The sequence below is a fragment of the Rhinopithecus roxellana genome, chromosome 20, assembly GCF_007565055.1.
Source record: "Rhinopithecus roxellana isolate Shanxi Qingling chromosome 20, ASM756505v1, whole genome shotgun sequence".
In the NCBI taxonomy this organism is placed as follows: domain Eukaryota; kingdom Metazoa; phylum Chordata; class Mammalia; order Primates; family Cercopithecidae; genus Rhinopithecus; species Rhinopithecus roxellana.
Window position 1 is genome coordinate 16,283,760 of NC_044568.1, and position 21,988 is coordinate 16,305,747.

Below are 21,988 nucleotides of genomic sequence, written 5' to 3' on the forward strand. Positions count from 1 at the left end.
AAATCTATAGCTGCAGCATACGTTATAGGAGAAGCCTTATTCACCTGCTCAAGCAGGGATGCCACACCTAGCACAGCAGCTATGATCAGAGTTACCGCTTGGTTGAGTGTGCGGTAGTCTACGGTCATTCTCCAGGGGCTGTTCAACTTCTGCAGCAGCCAGACTGATGAATTGAATGGAATTGTGAAAGGCATCACCACCATTGCATCTTTTTTTTTTTTAGATGGAGTCTCGCTCTGTCATCAGGCTGGAGTGCAGTGGCGCGATGGCTCACTGCAACCTCTGCCTCCCAGGTTCAAGTGATTCTCCTGCCTCAGCCTCCCGAGTATCTGGGATTAGAGGCGTGCACCACCACGCCCAGCTAATTTTTGTATTTTTTTTTTTTTAAATAGAGACGAGGTTTCACCATGTTGGCCAAGATTGTCCTGACGTCTTGACTTCATGATCTTCCTACCTTGGCCTCCCACAGGCATGAGACACTGCACCTGGCCCACCGTTGCATTTTTAGGTCTTTAACAGTAGTGCTAATCTCTGCTATATCACTCTCTGAGGATACAATATTGTTTTATCTTTACTAACTTGGCCATGAAATGGGAACGTACTAGCTTCTGGCAGTTTCGGAGGTTTCTATTTGGGCTTCCCCACTGTGATAGCTCTTACCTCACAGACCCTGGATTTCTTATGGGGGATTACTCCAAGTATATCCCTCCCAATTGATGCACCTGGGCACTGGGGAAATGACCACTAGCTGGGGTCTATTGACACAGTGAGCCCACTGTGAGCCAGTCTTTAGCTAAAGTTTCATTCACTACCGGGCTTTCGTAGGTCCCCACTCTAACACGGGAGTCATGGTGACACTTTAGGTCTCTACATAGCAATGTCACTTCAGACTCTGTGTCCATTAGTCCTGGAAATATTTGCTCAGTACATAGTCACCTGAATAAATAACCATACGCACCTTCAGAAAAGAACTAGGAAAATTATCATGGTATATAATTGCTGCAATTGTGCAGTCCTTCTTTCTAAGGACCTGGCCACCTTTTCTTTCAGTGATTTCAAGATCTGACAATTGGCACAGATCTGGGAACTGAGTAGAAATGTGTAGCGTTTTACTGGGGCAGCCCCCGTCAGTCTTGTGCTACTGCTCCATGCTTGCTTTATCCTTTTTCATGGATGCAAAGCAGCACCTATGTCAATAGTCTGTCTATGTTCCCCTATAGACACCACACTCCCTTAACCATCTCCACCACTCCTTACAGGTCAAGTCCCCTTGTCTGATCCTCTGGCCTTGGTGATCGTTAAAGTAATTGCAGCCTCCTGCCTTCTGGCAGTTAAGTGCCACTACCCAGCCTCCGGATGAGTGACTTTGAGACTCCCTCTTCTCTATCAATGTTAATGAACTCAGCTCTATGGCCACCTCTCCTGCCATGTCCCCTGGCCTGCAGAAGAGGGCCATCCCACTGCTACCACTAAACTTCCTCCTTTTTTGTTGAGACAGGGTCTCACTGTGCTGCCCAGACTGAAGTGTAATAGCATGATCACAGTTCACATCAGCCTCAACCTCCTGTGCTCAAGTGATTCTCTTTCCTCAGCCTCCCAAGTAGCTTTGACTACAGACACATGCCACCATGCCTGGCTAATTTTTAAATTTTGTGTAGAGACAGTGCCTCCTTATGTTGCCCGGGTTGGTCTTGAACCCCTTGGCTTAAGTGATCCTCCCACCTAGGCCTTCCAAAGTGCTGGCATTACAGGAGGGAGCCACTGTGCCCAGCCTTACCACTAAACTTCTTAGTGATACTGGTGCTCCTTTCAAGAGCACATTTTTGGTGAAGTCTTCAGCCTATGCTTCAACTGCGTGTGCCCTCCCACTACTGCTGATAAGGGCCTTTTCTTAATCTCTCCCCAAGGCTGCTTTGATCTCACACTTAGCCATTATCTGCTCTTTAGCAGCTCTCTGTCTCTCATTTTCCTTCTGCAGTGTGCAGCTTAGCCATAGCTGGCCTACTCTACTGCCTTTGTAGGCTTTGTTCTCCATGTGTTTTTCAAATACTTACATCATTGCCCCTCCTACAGCATTCCCCCTAATGTAGGACATTTTTTTCAGATCACCACCAGCAAAATCTTGCAATTGAGTCATCATCTTGTGCCTCATCAATCACCTAAGATGGTATTCTCCACTCCTACTAGGTAATCCAGTCCCAGACCCCCATCTTACCACCTGTCTTCTAAGACCACTTTCATTGGTCTGAGAAGGATTAAACATGCAAAGGAGCCGACACCAGGACAGGATTAAACATGCAAAGATTTCATTAGGGGAGATGCCTATGGACGGGAAGTGGGGAAGGAGCCAGGAAAGTCCAGGAGAGCTGCCAGACTGTGATACAATCTGCAAAGGAGAGATAATGAAGTTGGGTAAAAGCGTCCTAGCTACCATGAAGACTAAAGAAGGTCCAGCAAGTGTTTCAGGGAGACTGAGAGCCTATGTCAATCACCAGAGGAGTCTTGAGTCTCCCAGAAATGGGTCTGCCGTTGTATCCCTGTTACACTCAGTTGTTAGCTGGGAGCAGCCTGTGGGAAGCATGGCCTTGATGTAAATGCTGTGACAGACCAGCAGCAAGTAGCTGGTGCCCTGGTTCAATGATTGGAAGCCATAGTCAGAAGCCCACAAGGTTCATTCTCATGGCCACTACCTACTATGGCATATCAAGTGAATAGGCAACCAGAGCTGCCCATTATGAGCTGAGTATTTTCAGATCCAGCAACAAGATGAGGCAAGCACATTTGGTACATTAGAAATTGTGACTGAGCAAGTCTGGCTAGCACAAGAAAGTTACATACACATGGCCGACCCCACGTTGTCTCCCTCTACTGCACCAGTGCTTCCCCTCAATCACATCCGTCCACTACCTCATGGCAGGTTCCCTATGGCTAGCTGGTGGAGGAGGCAAAACAGGCCTGGTTTACATATGGACTGCCCTAAGAAGATGGGCTAAAATTCAACTGCTACACAACAGCCACTCTCAGGAGTGACCTCAAAAGATAGTGGTGAGAAAAACATCCTCCTTGTGTCCACTTTTAAGCAATATACTTGGTTGCTACTTTAAATAGTCACAAAAGAGTTAAAGACATACATGACCTCTGAACAGTGGTGAATGGCTTTGCCAATTGCTCAGGGGCCTGGGAAGTAACAGATAGGATCCTAAGTCAGTGACAAAGAGGTGTGAGAAAGAATCATGAGGATTCATCTATGGGAGTGGGACAGTGTGTAGATCTTTGTGTTTCATGTTAATGCCCAACAAGGAACTCTACAAACAGAGGGACAAAACTCATCCAAGTCATGTCAACCAGCCCCCTTCCTCAGCCATGCAGTGCTTGCGCAACAAACCCATGAATGAATATGAACAGAATAGCTATGGTGGCTAAGCATGGGCTCTGATTCACCAAGGCTGATCTTGGCAATACTGCTCCTGAATGCCCACTGGCCAGCAGCAGAAACTAATATGAGCCCTCACTACAGCACTATCCTAAGTGGGAATCAAACTCTCTTTGGTAACTTGTTGATTATGTCAGACTCCTAACCCTGGGATATGAGGAGACATGGGTGACTCATCCTTACCAGAATTGACACCTACTCAGGATATAGATTTATGGGTTTGCCTTCCCTGCTCACAGTACCTTTGTCAACACCACCACCTGAGGGCCCTTGCCTAATCTGTATCATGGGATCCTATGTAATCCCGTGATTACATAGGATGTAATCACATCAACAAAAGGGAGCTATTTTGTGGTCAAGGATGGGTCTGTGAACAAATGGCCACAGGACCCACTGGTCCTACCATATGCTGCATCCACTGGAAACAGCATAATAGAACAATGGAAGGTCTATTAGGAGATCTGCTAAGGAATAAACTTGGTATCAACACGCTGCAGGGTTGGAATGTTGTACTACAGGATGCAGTATACACTCTATAATACTTAAAATGTGATGCTGTGCCTCAAAGGCTAGAACAGACCAGTCTGAGAATCAAGAGGTGAAAGAAATATTGACCTCTGTCACCATCACTCTGCATCACTTGCAGAATTTGTGCTTCATGTTCCCCAGAGCCTAGGCTCTGTGGAATATCAGGTCATTTTCTAGGGGTGGAGGGATGCTTCCACGGGTCAACAGTTGACCAGTTGACCCAGCAAATAGTTCATTGAACTTGAAACTAGAACCGCTCCCTGATGACTTCAGACTCTTGTTACCAGTGGACCAGAGGCAAAAAAAAAAAAAAAAAGGTACTAAGTTACTACACTGATTGTCATTAAAAACTAGGGCTGTGGCTATATATAAGAGTGCTTTTATGTTCAGTTACAGAAAATTCAGTGTGGCAAACCAGGTCAACCAAGGTATCAGATCCATCAGGGATAAGGGTCTGGAGCATTTCACCAGATGGACTTGGACTCAGGCCCTGTTGCAGCAATGGATACTGAACTTGTTCCTCTAACTCTACTGCCTTAAGTCTTTTATGGAGATTGAAGCTGGCACCAGTATGAAGACTATGTGACAGTGTAAACTTAATGTGGGGTATGAGCAGATCTAAGTGGAGCAAGGAGTGGACTGTATAAGATATTGTCATGGGTGAATGGTGACTAGCTGAGGCAGTGACTGTCTGAGGCCGACTTTACCAGTTGTGGATTAAAAAAGGCAGATTTATTAGAGAAAGTATGAAAATATGTTGCAAAGGAGCAATGGGCAGAATCAGCAAGAAAGGAGATGACTCCAAGGAAACAAAGGCTTGCTGGAAATTGTATAGGATGGTTCTTGAGTTGCAGCGTACTGCATACAGTACTGATTATGGCAAGGTTACAGGGTGCTAAATTGCAATTTTTCTGTCAGCCAAGGGTCTGGTGATACCTGGGCACAGGAAAATTGTGAGTTATTTGCACGGAAAGGCTGTGTCCTGGACCATGAAGAAAGACAAACTTGTAGCTTATCTGCCTTTTCTTTTTGCTTTCCTTCAGTCCTGCCAGCCCGACTCCTTTTTCCTAATTAAGACTCCACAGGTATATCTAGTGTTCCACATCTCGTCCTCTCTGCCCACCTCTGATTTCAGCTGCAGTTGTTGTAGACTGTACCATGGGAGTACAGATTCACTTCATGTTGACAAATTTCACCTCAATCACGGGGCCATGCAGCTTTCCATTTGCTGTCCCCAGGGTCTTCCTGATGTTGGAAAGTCGACCTGGCCCATGCACAAGTTAGCACAGAAGGAAGGCACAACCTTTAACCAATGGGGCAAGAGTCAGTGGATAAAGGCTCCAGCTTCCTGTTATTCAAGTGAACAATTCTAGCAGATGTTCTGTTAATTGTCTAATAGGTCTCTGGAACCAAGACCCAAGTTGACAATAGCAAAATTCTCAACAGAAGACCCTTACATTCACTTTTCCTCCACTACCCTGTTTCATGTTCCCTTATTCCCTTATTCCTGGGATTGTCTGCTAAATAAACTACCTGAACCTTAGTCTTTGTCTCAGGTTCTGCTTTTCAGGGAACCCAGACTAAGATTTCCATTTTCATTTATTGGTTGTGTCAGTCACTGTGCTAAGCATTTTGCAAGCATGTCACATTGAATCTTCACAAAATGCTATGGAGTTGATTCTATTGTTATTCTAATTATAGATGAGGAGGCTAAGACACAGAAAGGTTAAGTGAAGGTCACAGAGCTGGTCTTCAAATCTAGGTCTCTGTCTGACTCTAGCTTTAACCATCATGCTATTCAGCCTCTCCCACCAAGGTATGAACTTCATGAGGGCAGGGACATTTTGGATTCACTTTGCACCCTCAGTGACCAGCTCAGAACCTGAGATCAGCACTTTAACAAATGTTACATTTAAAATTATGAATATGCTTCTCTCTCTAATTTGATAAAGAGGAGCTTTACTCAAAAGTAGCCTAGAATGACCTAAACCCAGAAAATATTCAACCCTGAAACCTGCTAGGACTCTAAAGGGGCCAAACTGGATGTGGGTCTAAGACATAGAAAAAAAAAAGATATTTTTTCCTCTCTATTCTCATACACCATTCAACACAATGCTTCTGACACCAAATGTGTGTATTTCCCCATACACCAAGACATTCTCCAAGAAATGCCAACTGAGTATCTTCTAATGCAATTCAATTCTGACACTATGTACCTGAAGATAACAGCAAATCCCACAGGTTGGGGGCTCAGTCCCATAAGCCTTCTCCCCACTTCAGATGCCAGTTGCAAGTAGTAGGTTGTGACTCTTACTGGCTATAAATTGGGGTTCCCATGACCCCTCCTTAGATTCAATTAATTTGCTAGAATGGTTCACAGAACTCAAGTAAACACTTCACTCATTTATTGGAAAGGATATTACAAAGGATACAAGTGAACAGCCAGATGGAAGAGTGCAGAGAGCAAAGTATCTGGGAAGGGGCATGGAGTGCTTATGTCCTGTCTGGTATGCCACCTGCCCCACCCCTGACCCTAAACCTCCACATGTTCAGCTATCCAGAAGCTCTCCCAACCGAGTCCTTTTTTTTTTTTATGAAGGTTTTATTTTGTAGGTGTGATCGATTCTATCATTGGCCATTGATAATTAACCCTACTTTCAATGTCTCTCCCCTACTTTCTAATCACATGGTTGGTTCCCTTGGTGACCAGCTCCTATCCTTGGGTTATGTGGGAGCCCCCAGCCATCAGTCATCTCATTAGAATACAAAAGACACTCTTATTGCTCTAGGAATGTAAGACGTTTTAGGAGCTTTATGTTAGGAAATGAAGGATGAGGATCACTTATGTATTTCACAATATCACAGTGGGCTAGTCTTAAAATAGAAGCTTCTTAGAGACTCTCACACAATTGGATTCCAGAACCAAGTCATAGTGACGTTCCAGCCAGGAAAGGATCAGAGTCAACACTCACTTAAAGAAAGTTTGAATGCCCTTGATGGTAGCATAAGCTGAGTCTGTAGGGGTCTTGCAAACATCCAAGAAGGATGGACTCCATATTTTCCATCAGGCTGAGAAGGGAGAAAAGGTGTGGGAAGGTAGAGAAAGGCAAAAGAAAGGCAGAAAGCTTAAGAAGCATTCCAACACAACTTGAAAAAAAAATGAAAGAAGCTGAAATTTTTAATTGTAAGAAATACCCAGTTTAGAAAAAGAAAATCACATTACTTAATCTCAAATTTCAATGAATATTCAGACATGATTGAGGCAGCTTAATGTTCCAGATGTGGGCTTGAATTATTATTTTTTTTTAATTTTACTGTTTTGTTTGTGAATTTGTGGAGGCAAATATAGAAGAGAATTCTGTGCGAGCATTTTAGGATCAATCAATGACAATCTTGCAGGAACTCTTCCAGAGAATAAAAAAGTAGGGAATACTTCCAAACTACTTTAATGAGACCTGCATAACCTTGATTGCAAAACCCACAAAGGACTTTATGAAAAAATAAAAATTAAATAGTGATATATCTTATAAACCTATGTGAAAAAAAATCCTTTAAAATACTAGCAATTCAAATCTAGTGATATATAAAAACACGTATCACAACAAACTGAGGCTTATTCCTGGTGAGAACTAAGCTCTGTTTTCTTCTTATCTTGCCCAAATATACAAGGGGTCTGGGGAGTCTTGCCCTTGTGAACTCCGAAAATCTGAGACAGGTCTTAGTTAATTCAGAGAGTTTATTTTGCCAATGTTGAGGATGGGCACCTGTGACGCAGCCTCAGGAGGTCCTTGTTAGATATGAGTTCTAAATCTCTCTTCAAAGAATCAATATGTCAATATGTTCAATTCTTTTCCTTCTACTTTTAAACTTAACTTCCATGTAAAGCAACCTTTTTCGATCACCTGCTCCACCCTGACTCTTTCTGATTATCTGCTCCACCCTCATTCCAATTACCTGCTCATTCTCCACCCTGACTTATTCCAATTTCCTGCTCTGCCATAACCATTTTTCCTGCCAAACCACTCACCCTGTCACTCTCTTTAAATGAGCCAATCAGAATTAGTTTAACTTGTGTGGTCTAATCCTAGCCAATGGGGAATGACACAGCAGCAGGGGCCACATGTCAGGAATAAGAACCACTTCTCTCTCTTGTCCAGGTGTGTGCTCACCATTGCTCCATCTGTGAGGGCACACCCTTCTATAGAAGCAAATTGCCTTGCTGAGAAGGAATAAAAAAGAAAATCTTATATTCTAGTGCTATTTTGCAGCACCAAAACTTTAATAACATCCTGATGACGTGTGTCCAAGGTAGTTAGAACACAGCTTGGTTTTATATATCCTAGGGAGACATGAGACACCAATTAGCATATGTAAAATGAACACTGGATCAGTCCAGAAAGGCAGAACAACTCGAAGCAAAAGTGGGACAACTCAAAGTGGGGAGAGGGCTTCCAGGTCACAGGTAGGTGACAGACAAACAGTTGCATTCTTTTGAGTTTCTGATTAACCTTTCCAAAGAAGGCAGTCGTATATGCATTTATCTTAGTGAGCAGAGGGATGACTTTGAATAGAATGGGAGACAGGTTTACCTAAACAGTCCCCAGCTTGAGTTTCCCTTTAGCTTAGTGATTTGGGGGGCCCACAATATTTCGCTTTCACACCCTACAAACCATAAATTCTCATCAGATGGGTTTTATTTAACCCTCTATGTCATGACTTCCTTTCTAATCTGACTCTAGCATAACATATGTGACAAAGAAGAAAATAAAATATTTTACCCCAAAACATGTTTCTTTGCCATATTTTGAAATGGCCCTGCAAAGCCATCCTTTGTAGGGGTAAATTTACATTTGTAAAGAATCTCTATTAACATAGCTAGATCTTTTTCTTCCAGGTGCTCCCAATCCTGAAGAGATTAACAGAAAGTCTAGCACCTTTTAAAGGCCTGAATAGAAAACATTTGCCATCTATTGTCTCTAAGGGCAGCCACTATGAGATTTCAAAAGAAACTTGGTCTCCACAATCTTTTATCTTAACCTGAATATTTCTATTCTATTGATCCCAGGTCTTTAGACAAATTCAACCAATTGTCAGCCAGAAAATGTTTAAATTTACCTATAGCCTGGAAGCCCCCCCACACCCCCAACACCACCATCCCTGCTTCAAATTGCCCCCTTTCTGGAACAAACCAATCTATTTCTCAAATGTGTTTGATCAGTGTCACGTGCCTCCCTAAAATGCATAAAACCAAGCTGCACCCCAACCACCTTGGGTACATTTTCTCTTGACCTCTTGAGGGCTGTGTCACAGGCCATGGTCACTCATATTTGGCTCAGAATAAATCTCTTTGAATATTTTACAGAGTTTGACTCTTTTTGTCAACATTGGTGTGCAAGGTTTGTTTAATATTTGAAAATCAATCAGTGTGGTTTACCACATAAAAAATGCCTAGCTTAATACAAAAAACTTAAGCAATTATAATTTTGGCTTTTTAAATTAAAGTTTTTTCAAAATATAAGTCTGCTTATAAGAGCACTAATGGAATTCTGCTTCCAGTTAGGACATAGAAGCTGTTTACAGCTCCCACTCTAACAACAACAACAACAAAAATAGTAGGTAGACTTTTAAAAACTATATATATAAAGCTATCAAAGAACTATGGACACAGAGAAACCTAATTGAGCTAAATTCCACAGAGGGAACAATTTGTTCCTAAATGAGTACAGATGAATATAGATGAGTACAGTTATATCCTTGGGAGAAGTTGCCAAGTTAAGGTCAAAAATAGGTAAAAGGATTAGCCTATCAGAGGCAGGGGAGTTATTCAGGGACAAGGAGAAATCACCTAAGCTTCTAAAGTCAAATGTGGTTTAGCCTGGCAAGTTGAAATCTGGAAAAATGCCAAATTCAGCCTTCTGGTCCCTGCCTGATAATTCTCTTCCACAGGAGTTTTTCTGAGTAGGTAGTGGCACTGAGAAGCTGAGGAAGGGCTGGAAAACAGAAAGAAATTTTGTGTATTCACAATGCTTATCTATCAAAGCCCCAGAGAAGTGAGGGACTTGTTTCTACACCTTCGAGACATTTGAAACCAGAGGTCAATCATAACTAATCAAAGCCTCAACCCTTACTCAGCTTAATTTCTGCTTAAATTGATCAGATCTGTTTTCAATATCAGTGTGAAACAGAAAAAACAATTAGAATCATAAAGAAACAAGAAAATGTGACCCATAATCAAAAGACAAGTAAGGTCAATAGAATCAGTTCCCATAAATGACAACAACATTGGTATAACAGACAAGAACTTTAAGGTGATTACTATGAGCACATTTAAAAATTTAGAGGGGAAATTGGACAAAATAAATGGAAATATGAAGAATTTCAGTAGAGAAATGAAAACTCTGCAAAAAAACAAATTAAAATTCTAAAGTTAAAAAATACAACACATGAAATAAAACATTATTTAAATGTGCTTAACAGCAAACTAGACAGTTGAAAAAAATCATTAGTGAACTTGAAAAGAGGGAAATATCAGAGTCAAACAGAAGCACAAAGTGAAAAGAAGAAAATAAGAAAAATAAAAGCATCAATAACCTAAAATATAATATAAAATGATCTAACATATGTATAATTGAAATCCAAAAGAGCAGAGAAAGAGAATAAAGTTGCACAACTATTTGAGGAGGTATCAGCTGAAAAATTGATAAAAGGCACCAAACTGCATATCTGACAATCTCAACATATCTCAAGCAAGATGAATACAAATTTAAACACCAATTTAAAAATCACTTCTTGGTATATTATAATCAAATGCTGAAACTAAAGCTTAAAAAATTTTGCCAAAAGCCAAAGAATAAAAGACTCATTGGATAGTAGAAAAAAGCAATAAGAATGGTGGCTATTTTTGTTAGAAGTAACAGAAACCAAAAGATGAAAAAGTAATGACTAAAAAATAAATGTTTTTCTAAAATTTTATAGAAAGAATATTTTTAGAAAATATTCTTCAAAAATGAATAAAATAATAAAATAAAAATAATAAATAATAAAATATGCAGAGAAAAAAAAGCTGGGAGAATGTGCTACCAGCAGACCCACACTGTAAGAATTAATAGGCCAGGAGCAGTGCCTCGCACCTGTAATCCCAGCACTTTGGGAGGCCGAGGCAGGCAGATCATGAGGTCAGGAGTTCAAGACCAGCCTGGCCAACAAAGTGAAACACCATCTCTACTAAAAGCACAAAAAATTAGTCAGATGTGGTGGCAGGTGCCTGTAGTCCCTGCTACTCGGGAGGTTGAGGCAGGAGAATTGCTTGAACCTGGGAGCCAGAGGTTGCAGATTCTGCCACTCCACTCCAGCCTGGGTGATAGTGTGAAACTCTGTCTCAAAAAAAAAAAAAAAAAAAGAATAGAAATAATAAATGATGTTTTTAGAGGATGTGGGTGACAACAAAGAAAATGATGGAGCAGGGAACTCCAAGGTCCCATTTCTCCACAAAAACAGTAAATACACTAGCAAAAATGTCAGCATAAACTTTATCTGAACACAGGAAGGTAATAAAATCTTTACAATAATCAAACATTCGCTGCAGAAAAAGGTTGCTGAATCTCAACACAAAAGTTTTGTAACATTTTTGGCAACCTCTTCCACTCTTTAGTTCCATGGCAGTTTTGAAGGTGGTAGCCTACAATGCAAGACAAATGCATTAGCTACTGCCACCTGGGTCAAAGAATATATCCCAATGGAAAACAAGAGTCCCATGTTGTGGATCCTTGGGGGAAACAATAAACATACCAAAAAGCTTGGAAGGAAAGATGCGAAGTGAGATACTTTAAGGGATAAGGGCTTTGAAAGCTCTCACATATTCCTGGGAATCTAGAAGACCATGTGCTTGCCAAAAGTAGGGAGCATACTCAGAAAAAACCTCTAAGGTCCCTAAGCTCTCGCATCTGGCTGACCTTCAGACTCTGCCCAAACAGAAGGTTAAGGCTAAGGCAGAGATGTAAATTGTCCAGCTCAGTGTAGAAGGCTTGCCTTAAGACACACACACACAGAATACATTTGCAAAGATTGGAAGAATTTGTTTTGTTTTCCCCCCAGGAATTCAAAGAAATCTCTGTCAAATTACTACCTGACTACTAAGCTAACCAAAGACTTAAACGTCCACAATAACAAACAACAAGCTTTCCAAAAATGCGTTTATGAACTCCAACCTATGAGAGGAGCTACATGGGCTATGTTCAGCAAAGCCATGGGGGCAGCACTGCTCCAAAGCGTGGGAGCCCAGCCCTCACACCAGTGTGTTCTAGATGTGGCACATGGAGTCAAAGGAGATTATTCTGGAGCTTTCAGATTTAACATCTGCCCTGCCAGACTTTTGACTTGTATGGGGCCTGTTACTACTTTCTTGTCTCAGTCTTTTGTGATGAAAATGTTTACCATTATATCTTGGAAGTGCCTGTTCTACCATTGTTGTCTTGGAAGCAAATAACATGTTGGTTTTTTGTTGTTGTTGTTTGTTTGTTTGTTTGTTTGTTATCTTACAAGCTCATAGCTGGACTTTGGATTTAAAAATTTGTGCTAGAACAAGTTAAGACATTTAGGACTATTTGGATAGAATGATTGTATTTTACGTGTGAGAATAACATGAGTTTGGGGGATCCAGAAGTGGAATGCTATGGTTTGGATGTAGTTTGTTTCCACCAAAACTCATGTTGAAATTTGATCCCCAATGTGGCAGCACTGGAAGGGGGGCCTGAAGGGAAATGTTTAGGTCATGGATCCCTTATGAACAAATTAATACCCTCCTGAGAGGATGAGTGAGGCCTCACTCTCATGAGAATGGATTAGTTCCTGAGAGAGAGGAGAACCTGACGTTCAAGAAGAGTCTAGCTTCCTCAGTTTCTATATTAGTCTGTTCTCATGCTGCTAATAAAAACATACCTGAGACTAGGTAATTTATAAAGGAAAGAAGTTTAATTGATTCACATCTCCACATAGCTTGGGAGGCCTCACAATCATGGGAGAAGGTGAATGAGGAGCAAAGTCACGTCTCACATGGCAGCAGGCAAGAGAGAGAGCATGTGCAGGGGAACTCTCCCATATATAACCATCAGCTCTCATGAGACTTGCTCACTATCATGAGAACAGCCAGGGAAAGATCCACCCTCATGATTCAATTACCTCCCACTGGGTCCCTCCCATGACATGTGAATAGTATGGGAGCTATAATTCAGGATTTGGGTGGGGACACTGCCAAACCATATCAGTTTCTCTCTCTTGCTTCCTCTCGCCATGTCATTTTTTTGCACATGCCTGCTCCTTTTCCACCTTCTCCATGAGTGGAAGCAGCCAGAGGTCCTCATCAGATGCAGCTGCTCAATCTTGAACCTTCAAGCCACCAGAATCATGAGCCAAATAAACTTCTTTTCTTTATAAATTGTGCAGCATTAAGTATTCTGTTACAGCAACATTAAATGAACTAAGATATCATTGGAGGGATGGGGACACTGAGTGTTAGGGTGGGGTGAGGCTGGGGCCAGAACTGAGGTTCCTGACTCTTGGCTAGTGTCTTTCTCCATAGAGATGGTAGAGGTTTCTCACTTTCCTCTGCCAGGGTGGAGGGCTTCACAATCTGACAGGCACTGTAGACTAAAGGGTACATCCATTATCTCATTTAATCCTCATGACAACCCTGGAAGGAGGGTTTAGCCTCATTTTAAATATCACAAAACTGCTTTAGAAAAATTATTATCTTGTGTAAGGCCCTGAATACTGAATGGCAGAGTCAGCATTTGAAAGTAAAACTTTATACGGAAGTCCATGCCTTTAACTCCTACTTTGCCTACCTAAGGAGAGCAGTGCTTATCCTAGGGAATGGATTCACAAATGTCGATTTTCTGTCATTTGGGAACTACAGGAGTATTTCTGCACCCCTAGACTAACCCTCATTCTCCCATCCCCCCATCCCCTATCTCATGGCCTGCTCACTGCTGTGGAAAGAGCTCACCCTCTGCTCTTCTCCAGCTTGTGTCTCCAGGGACTGCTAAGTACTCCATTTGCTACACCCAAGCCAAGAGCATCCAACCCCAGGGTACCACTCCCTGCTGTTCTGCCAGAGAACCATTCCCTGCTGTCCTATGTAGGAAACAAAGCACTTTGCCTAGAGTTAGTGGGAGAGCCAGCAGGAAGCCAGGGGCAGGAGGAGTTATCTATTCATTAGTCTTACCAAAATTCCAAGATGCTCCCAGGAGTAGAAGACAAGAGTTCTTGGAGGAGGGGAAAAATGGTTCTAGGGTCTTCTAAGTGGCCCAGGCTCCTGGAAGGGGACCAAGATGAAGATTTGCCTTGCTTTTCTTGGGAAATACTTGGCCTTTCTTGTCAGTCAACACCCAACCCAAAAGGCACTAGTCCTGTGGAAGCCAGCCTCAGACTAGAGATGACCAGTTAAGAACCTGGATGCAGAGATACACCTCCAGAATACCCAAATGTTCCTGATGGAAGGACTCTGAGACAGCATCACCTCCAAAGCTCTCAATGTACAATGGGGAAACTAAGATCCCACATGGGACAGAGAGCTTCATGTTTTCGTTTTCCTTTAGAAATACTGACAGTTGACCATGTCTTTACCATCAGACTTTAAAAGTTAATTTGCCATCCATAACACATTATTTGTAATAGTAAAAAACTGGAGCCAACTCAAATGTCCAGCATTGGTAGAATAAAGAAATTTAGTAGTAGGATAAATAAATTGTGGTATATACATATAGTGGAACACAATACAGCAATGAAAAAGAATGAACTGCTACTTTACGCCATGAAATGAATGAATTTCCCAGATGAAGTCAAACTAAAAAAGCCAAGCATGAAAGCATATATACTGAATAAGTCCCAGAATGTAAATTTGAAAAACAATCAAACTAATCTATAGGGATAAAAGTCAGAATAGTGCTTGCCCTGGTGGTATGGACAATGATCATGAGGATCAGGGGTTTCAGGATGCTCTCAATTTTGATCTGTGTCATGTGGCTACAAGAGTAAAAATTGGCAAAAATTTATTTATGCACTAAGGATTTGTGTGCTTTCCTATATTCATTGCTACACATTATACTTCAATTAAAAAGTAAAAGCAATAGTGGGTCATTCTTTAGTTCATACATATAAAATCATGTGCAGATGCATCAAGAAACTGAAACGTGGCCATAAGATGTCTAGGGTGGGTAGATCTGCAAGACAGGAGTTTGAGTGATTTTTATTTTTTTCATAATTTTCTGCATTGTTTGAAACTTTGCTTACAATAGGTATGCACTGTTTTTAAAATCAGGGAAAAAAGCTGGTTCTGCTTATTTTGAGGAAAAACATAATTGAAGTAAAATAAAAGCAAATAACCCCTGAAGAGATCTTTAAAAAGGAAGACTCCAAGTGAAGTATAATGGCACATCATAAACAATCAATAAATATCTGTGGAATGAATGAACAACCCCATGAAGTCATTCCGACAGACCAGGAAACTGAGACTCAGGGAGAAGTGCTTTAAAGTCTCATCTCCAACCACAGAAAAAAGATTTTGTCCTCATAAAAGGATGCATCACTAGGAGGCATATGAGGCCCAGGGGTCACTGCCACAGTCAATCCAGGTCTCCAGCACCATGGGAGAGACTGAGGGCCTTCTTGGAAGATCATCTGACCAGGAAGACCAGGATATAGTGGTCCCAAACCTGGGATCATCACAGGCATGGTCACCTTCATGACCACTTTCCCAGAGACCACTGTGTGTCTGGCACTGGGTTGGCAGCCAAATTTACTTTTCTCAACCATCTCATAATGGAAGTCTTGGTGGTTACATTTTGTAGATGAGGAAGGAGAGGTTTTCTTAAGTTCCTACAACTGGTGTGGCAGTACCTTGGGGAGGCTGAGACAGAGGTGCTAAGGAAAGCATTAAAAATCCCATACGACATAACTCAGAATGGATCCAAATACACCACAGATTTGTTTACCACCAGCAAAGCATGCACCTGGCCTACCTATCTGGAGACTCTCCTGTTTACGTGCCTGCCCTAGGTCCTGATGCTAGCATCTCAAAGGTCCTGAATGCCTGAGCCTATAGAGGAAGGGGGAGAGTAGCTCTGATTGGTAGCACAGAATGGACAGTTCCCTTTCAGGATAGATACAGAAGTCAAGAGCTTGCACTCTCATTGCCATTATAATGGAAGGCTTCCTGGAGAAGGTTTCCAAATGAGAATGGCTAGAAAACACCTTGCCCTGCTGCATATCCTTCTGAGCTGGGAGCCAGCAACACTGAGGAAGCTGTTGAAATTATCTCCTGAGGCCCCATGAAAAATCCAACTTGGAAAGAGGATCCTGGATTCACACGGTAGTGTTGAGCTGAGAGGCTTCAGGGTTCTGGGTCTATCTGTTTTCAAACTGTCTCCTGCAACAGTGGTTCATCAGAAGAGCCTCTGGTATGTTAACATTCCTTCCATGGACCTTCAAAGGAGAATCTCACCTTCTAAGTTTTACTATGTTAAAGCAGTGGTTCCCAACCAAGGTGTTTTTGTCCCCCAGGGGCATTTGGCAATGTCTGAAGATATTTGGTAGTTACAGCTAGTGGAGAAGTACTGATATCTACTGAGTGGAGGCCAGAAATGCCACCAAATATCCTACAGGGCAACCTCCCACTATTATCTGGCCCACAAGCTCAATAGTGCTAAGGCTGAGAAACCCTTGGCTAAACATATGATATTGTCTATATTTGAAAATTTTGACCTACAAAAACACCCAGTGATTTCCCATGACTCACACTGAGTTTCAATAGATTTCAACTGAAGAGAGGATTCTGAAGTATTTTTAAAATTTGCAAGCTATTAATCAAATCCAAACCCCTCCTTGCACAGATGGCAGCCATGTGGCCCAGAGAGGGTAAGGGGATTTCCCAAGGTCACAGGGCAGCAAATGCGGATCCAGACCTGAATGCAGACCCCCCTTCATCCCTAGCGACCCTCTCTGTCAACACAGAAGCCTGACCTCCATCACCGGTTCATTTCTCCCACCACGGGAAATGGCTTCTTTCCCACTTACTGCTCTCATGCCCTGCCCCATGAGAAGTTTCCCAGAGAGCTGTTTCCCATCACAAACTTGGGATGATATTCATTCAGACTCAAAAGAAAACCTATTTTCTTAAAAAGAAAGAAAATGGGAACACCCATGCAAAGTAAGGTCAGCTGTAGGGAACTAAGCAAGATTAACACCCACGAGGTTGATCAAGACAGAAGAGGCACGTGAAGAGCACATTGGGAATGACAGGGCTTTCCTCTAGTGGAATAATAGCTTTGCACCAATGGACAAGGAGCCTTTCACTCTAAAAGAATGCGTCCAGGGAATCCCATAGTAAAGCCTGTGCAGGGACCTGAAAGAGAGGAGGGGAACTTGTCTTCCAGGAAAAATGAAATTGCGATGCCACAGCCACTTTCAGGGGCTGAAGACCCACAGCCTACAGCAAAGCTCTGCTTGTCAGGGCTGAGAAGGCCCCTGGTGCTTGTCCAGGGGGAAAAAAGCAAGTGCACCACGCAGATCTGTGGTGAGGAACAAGAGTCGAGCTTGCTCTTGCTCTGCAGCCAAAAGCCAGGGAGCGGTAGGCAGTTGGACCTGCCAGCTTACACAGTATTCAACTCACTCACACTCCTTTTAGTACCAGGACACTTAAATCTCATCCACTCAGTACCTTGCCCAAGTTTTATTCAAACACTTGTCTATAAAGCACACGTGGAAAGTGCTTATTCCACCCCGCATCCTCATTGTGTGATAGGGAAACTGAAGCACAGAGGAAGTGGTTTATGTGAGTCAGAAGGAGAGTTGCCCACCTCTCTCATATCTACACCAGGGCCCTGATATAGTATAACTGTGTCCCCACCCAAATCTCTCTTGAATTGTAGCTCCCATAATTCCCATGTGTCATGGGAGTGGCCTGGTGGAAGGTAATTGAATCGTGTGGATGGGTCTTTCCCGTGCTGTTCTCACGATAGTGACTAAGTCTCACAAGATCTGATGGTTTTATAAAGGGGGGTTCCCCTGCACACTCTCTCTTGACTGCTGCCATGTAAGACGCGTGACTTTGCCATTCATTCACCTTCTACCATGATTGTGAGGCCTCCCCAGCCATGCAGAACTATGAGTCAATTAAACCTATTTGCTTTATAAATTACCCAGGCTCAGGTACATCTTTATTAGCAGCGTGAAAACAAACTAATACAGGCCCTTTCCCAGAAAGGAAGGGAAATAAAGCCAGCTAGCACATACCTTGTAGGCATCTTATTAAAAGATGTTTGTTTTGTTTTTAAAGCTTCACACTATAAAGTTAAAGTCCCTCAGCAAAAAATACACAAAGTTGCCCAACCATACAGTTTGGGAAGCAAATTCTCCATCCTGGCAAGAAAGCCTTCCTCTTACAAACTGTGCCGTATCCTTGGCTCTGGCCTCCCCAGATTTTCTATTTATCAAGGTGGCATTTATATTCCCTGGTGCACTGAGCACCAGCCATAGTGGAGGACTGGAATCACCTGCCAAGGCCTGAATTCCCCCAGCTTCCCTCTGAAGGCTTCCATGGCAAACACTTACACCTCTCATTTTATATGCAGGATTTAGGCCAATCCAAGGGCCCTTGCAAATATTTTTTCTGACCCCACTGGTGTTGTTCCTCTTTTCCTCTTATATATCAATGGGTTTTATTTTAATTTTGAGGCTTACAATTACATTGCAGCTGTGCTGGGATTGTCTGTCTGTTAGCACGTGGCTTTAGCAGCCAGCAGCAGCCAAAATTCCTCATCCTTGTTCCTTTTAACATGGAAGGATCGCAGCCTTGGTGAGGACTGTAATGAGGAACAGGAGAATTTACCCTCAAATCAAATCCTTCCTCTTGGATCTCAGCCTTTTTGACTGTGTGTTTGGCTGCTGAATACTGCTTTGATCCTTCTGCTGAAAGCCACCAAAGATTTTCCATGTCCTCTGCTCTGTTTATAGAATGAAGCAGAAACTTCATCCTCTGGCAGGCCAGGGCAGCCGGCAGCAGGGGATGAGAAATGTGAACATTTACTTTAATGATGACTGCATTTGAGGAGGCTGTGATCCATGGAGCATGGAATGGGTAGCAGTAATTTTTCTTATGTGACAACTTCAGTCCAGTTTGGTCAAGTCCCAAAGATGGCCATCCCCACCATCTGGTGGGAAGAGATGGCCCAGTGTCTTCACTGTTTACCACTTCCTGACCATCAGGACTGACATCCTAATGATGTGCCTGTGGGAGGAACGTGGGAGAGAAGACCACTTTGGATTCTTCTCCATGTCCTGACCTACATCCTGTGAAATCATTGTTTATTCAAATTCTTCCCCAGAAGATACTCAGGAAGGAGTAGTTATTCGAGGCATCTTTTGCAGCTGTCAGAGTCCTGAGTCCAGGGAATTTTGAAGGAAACTCAGAAGACACAAAAGTGCAGTCCCTGTCAGATATAATCTTATGCCTCTTGATTTATATATAGGAAGACATGAAGGTCATCATCCGAATTTCTGTCTCACAGCTGTTGCCTGAGATGCCACCATTGGTGACTCCTTCCTTACAACACACGTGCCTGGAGGAAGACGTGGGGTGGTGAAGTACAAGACCCTCAGATGAGGGGATGAGTTTGCCAGACTGGAGAATCCAGGTCAATATGGAAGTAGCAGAGATCAGAAGAAAGATAGGAGAGAGAGAGGAAAGAAAGATAGACAGAATAAGGAAGAGGGGCAACAGAAACCAACTGCACATGTTATAATTCTGACTGGGGGAATGGCCATTTCACCTCTGCTAGGCATCAGTCTGAACTGAGATCCCTTTGGTCACAGAGTTCTAGACCAGGACTCGTTAGTCTAAAGGGATGCAGAGAAAACAATAAAAGGACACAACTCCTACATCCAAAGATACTGCCTTTGAGTTGGGGAGAAACAGGGCACTCCTGGTGTGATGCTCACCAGTGCACCTGTGTGCAGGTGTCAACATGCTTTCTACACCAGAATATGAGATCCGAGGGGGCAGGAGCCATAACTGCCTCATAAAAGGTCATGCCTAGCACAGTACATGAAACCAGAAAGAGGTTCAATCAACATTTGTTTTTAACAAACTACTTACAAAGAAAAAAAGAAACAAAGGAATTGAGTGCAGAAAATTGTCATTGTGCAGTGGTTTGGGGCAAGATAAATGAGTTCTGGTCTTGTTTCTGCTATTATGAGTATTTTTGAGTGAGGAGGCCTAGGCAAGTCACACCAACCTCTCTGGTCTTCAGTTTTCTCACTTATAAAAAGGGGATTATCATTTTTCCAATCCACAGGGATATAATGGCAGTCCAACTGCTTCGTAAGCTCTCAGAGACTAATAAGGAAGAAATAAGAGAAATAGTAAAAATAAAGGACAGTGAGGGAGAAGCACTGCTGAGCAGGGTTATCAGGTGGACTTCTCTGCAATTTTACTCTCTCAGCAGTTTGAGATCTTACTGGGGTCTTTCTAGCTCTGATCCTCTTTACAGACCTTTTACATCAGAAATTGCAAGACCTGGAAAATTAACTGTCTTAAATCAAATCATTCATAGAGCCATCAAAGAAATTGTCTAGTTGAGAGGGATTTCGATTGCAACTCTTCCCCTATGGTATAAAGCCCTGTGTTGTAAGGTGGGGGGAAAGGGAAATATTTACAACCAGATGGGGAAAAAATTGCAAGAAGTTATTACAATCATTAACTTGTAGGCACCTAATAACATATCTTCAAAATGCATAAAGCAAAGACTAACAGAAAAAATGAGGAGAAATAGAAAATCTTTACTCATAGTGAGATGATTTTAACAACATAGCCCTGTTAAATAGGGAAATCAGACTATACTTGGATGCTCCAGAGAAAGACTTCTCATGTCTGGGACTGAGGAAAATAAAAATAAAATGAGTTCAGCTGCTTGAAGATGAAGCTGAACATCTCCTTCCCAGCCACTGGCTGCCAGAAACTCATTGAAGTGGACGATGAACGCAAACTTCGTACTTTTTATGAGAAGCGTATGGCCACAGAAGTTGCTGCTGACGCTCTGGGTGAAGAATGGAAGGGTTATGTGGTCCGAATCAGTGGTGGGAACGACAAACAAGGTTTCCCCATGAAGCAGGGTGTCTTGACCCATGGCCGTGTCCGCCTGCTGCTGAGTAAGGGGCATTCCTGTTACAGACCAAGGAGAACGGGAGAAAGAAAGAGAAAATCAGTTCGTGGTTGCATTGTGGATGCCAATCTGAGCGTTCTCAACTTGGTTATTGTAAAAAAAGGAGAGAAGGATATTCCTGGACTGACTGATACTACAGTGCCTCGCCACCTGGGCCCCAAAAGAGCTAGCAGAATCCGCAAACTTTTCAATCTCTCTAAAGAAGATGACGTCCGCCAGTATGTTGTGAGAAAGCCCTTAAACAAAGAAGGTAAGAAACCTAGGACCAAAGCACCCAAGATTCAGCGTCTTGTTACTCCACGTGTCTTGCAGCACAAACGGCGGCGTATTGCTCTGAAGAAGCAGCGTACTAAGAAAAACAAGGAAGAGGCTGCAGAATATGCTAAACTTTTGGCCAAAAGAATGAAGGAGGCTAAGGAGAAGCGCCAGGAACAAATTGCGAAGAGACGCAGACTTTCCTCTCTGCGAGCTTCTACTTCTAAGTCTGAATCCAGTCAGAAATACCTTTTTGAGTAACAAATAAATAAGATCAGACTCGGAAAAAATAAAATAAAATAAAATAAAATAAAATAAAATAAAATAAAATGAGGAAAAGGAGGTTCCTGGACTTTAATTTCTCTGTAGAGATGAAGAATTGACATGATCACGAAAGAGATGCAGTTCAACTCACTGTGGTTTCATTGGGATTTGGGACCAAAGCCAAGGCTAGAAATGAAATATAATTGTGCTCGTGTTCATTCTCTGTGAATCTCTTTCTTTCTGCACCTGTCAGGGAGGAGTACCAGGATCGGGGCAGAATTGAACTTAAGTG

At 42.4% G+C, this 21,988-nt stretch overlaps 1 protein-coding gene and 1 pseudogene across 2 annotated transcripts in view; one reads left to right on the forward strand and one right to left on the reverse strand.

Annotated features, from left to right (window-relative positions):
• CES5A (carboxylesterase 5A) overlaps positions 1–21,988 on the reverse strand; it is a 126,815-nt gene that overhangs the window by 47,707 nt on the left and 57,120 nt on the right. The window lies entirely within an intron of this gene.
• LOC104664015 lies at positions 20,920–21,722 on the forward strand (annotated as a pseudogene). Its single transcript, XR_748200.2, has one exon. The product of XR_748200.2 is annotated as a 40S ribosomal protein S6 pseudogene (transcript).